At 33.2% G+C, this 6,150-nt stretch overlaps 1 pseudogene; it reads left to right on the forward strand.

The window, feature by feature from the left end:
* Positions 1–1,444: 1,444 nt before the first annotated feature.
* Positions 1,445–4,241, forward strand: LOC107806255 (stachyose synthase-like; annotated as a pseudogene).
* The last annotated feature ends 1,909 nt before the right edge of the window (positions 4,242–6,150 follow it).

The raw sequence follows: 6,150 nt of genomic DNA on the forward strand, positions 1-6,150 counted from the left end.
AGTCAAAATTCCCACTTATCAACGGTTTAAAGCAATCTGGGCGTATGTGATATAATCGCCTTAGTGATATTTGCTGAAAGAGGGTTACATAAATGATGTTATTTGTCCATATATTTTTATAAAGAAAATGGCATTAGAATTTGTTATACTTGCTGTTTATGTTGATGACATAAATCTTATTGGAACTCTAGAAGAGCTCCAAAAGGCAATTGAATATCTTAAAAAAAAATTTGAGATGAAAGATCTTGGAAAGATAAAACTTTGTCTTGGTCTGCAAATTGAACATTTAGCAGACGGGATCTTTATCCATCAATCTGCCTATACAGAAAGGGTCTTAAAACGCTTTTACATGGATAAAGCGCACCCATTGAGTACACCAATGGTTGTTCGATCACTTGAAGTGAATAAGGATTTGTTCCGACCTCCAAAAGAGGATGAGGAACTCCTTAGTCCCGAAATACCTTATCTTAGTGAAATTGGTGTACTTATGTATCTTGCTAATGCTACAAGGCCTGACATAGTATTTTTATTAATTTACTAGCAAGATATAGCTCTTCTCCTACACAGAGACATTTGAACGGGATTAAACATATATTGCGATATTTAAAGGGAATACTTGATATGAGTTTATTTTATTCTAACAAAGGTAGTGCAGATCTTGTTGGTTATACAGATGCATGTTATTTATCTGATCCACATAAAGCTCGATCTCAAACCGGGTACGTGTTTACATGTGGAGATACTATCATATCATGGCGCTCCACAAAGCAATCTATTGTTATCACTTCTTCAAATCATGCTGAGATAATAGCTATTCATAAGGCAAATAGGGAATATGTATGGTTGAGATCAATGATTCATTTTATTCAAGGAAAATGTGGTTTGGAATGTGATAAAAGATCTACAATTTTATACGAAGACAATGCTGCTTGCATAAATGGAGGATTTATAAAAGGAGATAGAACGAAATATATTTCACCAAAATTATTCTACACACATGATCGTCAGAAAAATGGTGACATTGATGTATAACAAATCCGTTCAAGTAACAATCTGGCAGATTTATTCACTAAATCTTTGCCAACTTCAACTTTTGAGAAGATGGTTTACAAGATTGGAATGCGGAGACTCAAATATTTGAAATAAGATTTTTATCAGGGGGAGTAAAATACACGCTATACTCTTTTTTCCTTATTAAGATTTTTCCCACAGGGTTTTCCTTATAAGGTTTTTAATGAGACAACTAGTTATGCGTATTACTAAATATGTGTACTTTTTTTCTTTCACTAGGATTTTTTTCTCACGGGGTTTTTCCTCGTAAGGTTTTAATGAGTCACATTATCTTTTAAATGAACATCCAATGGGGAGTGTTATAAATATATTATATTATGGATGTTCATTTAGTATTCCGTTGTAAATAAGCTTCCTGAAAAAGCTTATCTATATGAGACTCCGCTGTAAATATGTTTATCTATTTAGTACTCTATTTTCTCCTAGGTTTCTTATTATTGATGATGGTTGGCAAAGTATTAATTTTGATGATCAAGATTCAAATGAAGATGCAAAAAATTTGGTTCTAGGTGGGACCCAAATGACTGCTAGGCTCCACAGGCTAGATGAAGGTGAAAAATTCAGAAAGTACAAGGCTGGATCTTTATTGGGGCCTAATCCTCCACTTTTTGATCCCTAGAAACCAAAGATGTTAATTTCAAAGGCAATTGAGATTGAGCATGCTGAAAAGGCTCGTGACAAGGCGACTCAATCAGAACTTACTGACTTGTCAGAGTTCGATACAATGATTGAGAAAGTGAAGAAAGAACTGAATGAGATGTTTGGTGGGCACCGGTTATGAATTGTACGCGGGCAAGATGGTGATGGATTGCGATATAACAACCAAGGCTGTGGAAGCAGCTTTTGTAAGTCGGAGGACAAGGGGATGAAAGCGTTTACTAAGGATTTGAGAACACATTTCAAAGGCCTAGATGATATTTACGTGTGGCACGCATTATGTGGTGCTTGGGGTGGTGTATGGCCTGGAACCGCGCACCTGAATTCCAAGATAATCCCTTGTAAACTTTCTCCAGGGCTTGACGGAACGATGGATGATCTTGCAGTGGTCAAAATAGTGGAAGATGGCATTGGACTAGTTCATCCTGATCAAGCTGATGATTTTTATGATTCAATGCATTCTTACCTTTCTAATGTGAGAATTACAGGCGTTAAAGTCGATGTTATTCATGTATGTTCTTCCAATACTCTGCAGTTACAATTTAGTTTTTTAGCAAGTGGTTTATTGCCTTCATTTTATTTTACAAGCAATTTTTAACTGGTAAGTTTTCATGCAGACACTTGAATATATCAGTGAGGAATATGGTGGTCGAGTTGAGCTCGCGAAGAAATATTACAACGGGCTATCAAAATCAGTAGCATAGAATTTCAATGGGACTGGACTCATATCCAGCATGCAACAATGTAATGACTTTTTCTTCCTAGGAACAAAGCAAATTTCAATGGGAAGAGTTGGTAAGATTTTCTTACTATCCTTTTCATAGTGTAAATTTAACAGAACATATGTAAGCTAATACTAGTGGTTGTTAATAAAAACTATTACAGGGGATGATTTCTGGTTTCAAGATCCAAATGGTTACAGGGGGTGCATATGATTCATTGTGCTTATAACAGTATGTGGATGGGTCAGATTATACAACCAGATTGGGATATGTTTCAATCTGATCATATTTGTGCTAAATTTCATGCTGGATCCAGGGCTATATGTGGGGGACCTGTTTATGTGAGTGATTCCTTAGGTGGCCATGATTTTGATCTTTTAAAGAAGCTAGTTTTCCCTGATGGTACAATTCCAAAGTGCCAATATTTTGCACTTCCAACTAGAGACTGCATCTTCAAGAATCCACTCTTTGATGGCAAAACCATACTCAAGATTTGGAACTTCAACAAGGTATGCAAACAAGCAATTGTTATTAAAATTTTGAATTTGATTTAGCATGCCAATTTGTATCATCATTTTCAAGTAGAGGTAGAAAAATCATCTCACTTCAACTAATCCACAAAGTTTAAATGGGTTGGTTATAATATGTTTGTTGACTTGATTCAACAAGTTGAACTTGAAATGATCCATCAAACTATTGATTCTAAACCGATCATATTATCTAATTCTGTGGGTCAAAATACAACCCAAACATATAAAATCAAATTTGGAAATTGAACATTATGTAAATTTGGATGAATATAAGCTAATAATTTAAGAAAAATGCATTACATTTCACTTTTTTATTCCAAAAAACAAAATATAAAAGGGAGGAAGATTAAACATGTTGGGCGGGTTAGGTTATGACCAGACATTTGTTCTATCTTGACCCAAGTAAACTTTGGCGAGTCGAGTCATTGACCTGTTTATTAATTCTGACCTATCTTGACTCGCTAAAATTTGACCTAACCCGCCTACTTACGACCTCTATTTACGGCGTTGTTTTCTTGTTACATTCAATTGCCAAGGAGCAGGGTGGGATCCGAAGGAGAGAAGAATCAAGGGATACTCGCAGTGCTACAAGCCAATGACAGGGTCAGTCCATGTAAATGACATTGAATGGGACCAACTGAAAGAAGCATCTCAAATGGGTGAAGCAGAGGAGTATGCTGTGTATCTTAACCAAACTGCGAAATTATTCTTGACAAAGCCTACCTCAGACACAATTCCAATGACCATAAAACCATCTTTTTTTGAAATATTTAGCTTTATACCTATCAAACAGCTCAGTCCTATTGCTAAATTTGCTCCAATTGGACTCACCAACATGTTCAACAGCGGAGGAGCCATACAAGGACTTCAATACAGTAAATTTGCTGGTGATGGTGAAAATGCAAGTGCAAAAGCTGAAGTTAAAGGTGGTGGGAATTTCTTAGCTTACTCAAATGTGTTGCCTATCAAGTGTTACTTGAATGGTGCTGAAATTGAGTTTGAATGGTCTTCTGAAGATGGAAAATTGACCCTCAATCTACCTTGGAATGAAGAGGCCAATGGAATTTCTAATGTAACTTTTCTTTTTTAGTTCAATTTAACCTTGGCAAGATGCTGCTCAAGTTTGAGAATTATAATACTAATAGCCAAGTAATTGTAACCGGGCAGGTACACAGATAACCATTCTCAGGGACACTAACCAATACTTAGTAATCTTAACTTCAGACCAATTCAGGATATGTCCTAAAAATTGAATTAAAAAACTGAAATTCAGGACGTACTGACTAATTCCTAAATAACAATTCTTTATAGTGGCTATCTGGTATCATTTCTACAATTGTAATGCTATCTTATTAATGATATTAAAGTATGTTTTATGTGAATTACACCCCAAAAATGCCAAATGTGACTATTGGGATTTTGGAATTAGAAGTTTTCACATTTTTTTCTTCCTTTTAACTCTCTTCGGGTTATTTTTCTCCTTTTGTTACATAATCCTTTTTCAATTTCTTTTTAGTTGTATTGTGATTAGGGTGTTCATGGTTCGGTTTGGATCGGTTTTTTCCAAAAAAGAAACCAAACCAAGCAAGTTGGTTCTTCAAATATTAGAAATATGTGTTTGGTTTCTTCATATTCAAGTAAGTCGGTTTTTTATCGATTTGGTTTTTATCGGTTTTTCGGTTATTTATCGAAATATGAGACATACACTACCAAACACATATTCCGGCGAGTACATTTTCAACGTAACACTATCAAACCAATTGCTCTTTGAGAAATCTATCATTTACCAAGATGTATTGATGATAATTGAATCAAATAGTGATGAATAATTTAATTACCAATCAAACTAGTATATAAAAACAAAGAATTAGATTATTATAATAGCAAAGAACTAGACTAACAATATAAATGACTAATATGTACTATAGATTTTTAGAAACTTTATATATATACTATACTATATATACATAGTATATAAGCCATATTCAATAGTATACATCTTACGATATACTATATATACATCTTAATATCTTAAGATATATATATATATATATATATATATATATATATATATATATATATATATATATATATAGAGAGAGAGAGAGAGAGAGAGAGAGAAAGAGAGATATATAGAGCCATATTCGATAATATATATATATATATATATATATATATATATATATATATATATAGAGAGAGAGAGAGAGAGAGAGAAAGAGAGAGAGAGTTAAGCCATATTCGATAATATATATATATATATATATATATATATATATATATATATTAAGATGTATATATAGTATATAAATAGAATATTAATGTATAAATCTTAAGATATATATATAGTAAATCGAATATAGCTTATATATCTTAAGATGTATATATAGTATAGTATAGTATATATATTATAACGCATTGCTTTGAATATCTCTTTACAATATTTTTGTCTTTAAATTTGAATTAAAAAATTTAGGTGACAATTCTATAATATAATTTACTAGGAATTGCCTTAGATATTTTTATTACCATTTTTTTCTCTAACTTGTATAAAAATAATTTAAAAAATAGAAAGTATCCGTTGGGCCCACTTGGGCCCGCTTAGGCCCGGGACCGGCCCACTTAACACGGGACCGTTAGTTCGTGGTCCCGGTCCCGGACCGGTTCCAACAAGAAGCCCGCGAAGCCCCGGACGGCTTAGGACCGGACCACTTAGGACCGGGCCCGGCCCACATGCCACCCCTAGCTACGATTCACAACACACATAGTTTCTATCATAATTATTTACTTTATCATGTCTATCGTAGTGTACTGTAACTAAGAAATTTACTAAAATACCCTCAATTATTTTAAATATTATCAAGAATTAGACATAAAGTAATTAGAATTGGAGTTAAAAATCAAAGTAGAAGAAAGAACAAAATAAAAAGAAGGCAAAACCTATACCTGATGTTGGAGTTGGAAGTGGCATAAGGAAAAAAAAGGAATAAAGACATAGATTATAGATTAGGAGAGTTGGATTAAAATAAAAAAAAAAGTAAAGGGTAAAATAGAATTATAAAGTAATAAGTTAGGGTATAATTGAAAAGAAAAATAGGAAACAATCCCACTACATCAAATCGGTTGTTTAAAAAAAAGAATTTTTTATTATTCCGGAATAATGAATTTTA

Source organism: Nicotiana tabacum, chromosome 19, assembly GCF_000715075.1.
Source record: "Nicotiana tabacum cultivar K326 chromosome 19, ASM71507v2, whole genome shotgun sequence".
Taxonomy (NCBI): Eukaryota; Viridiplantae; Streptophyta; class Magnoliopsida; order Solanales; family Solanaceae; genus Nicotiana; species Nicotiana tabacum.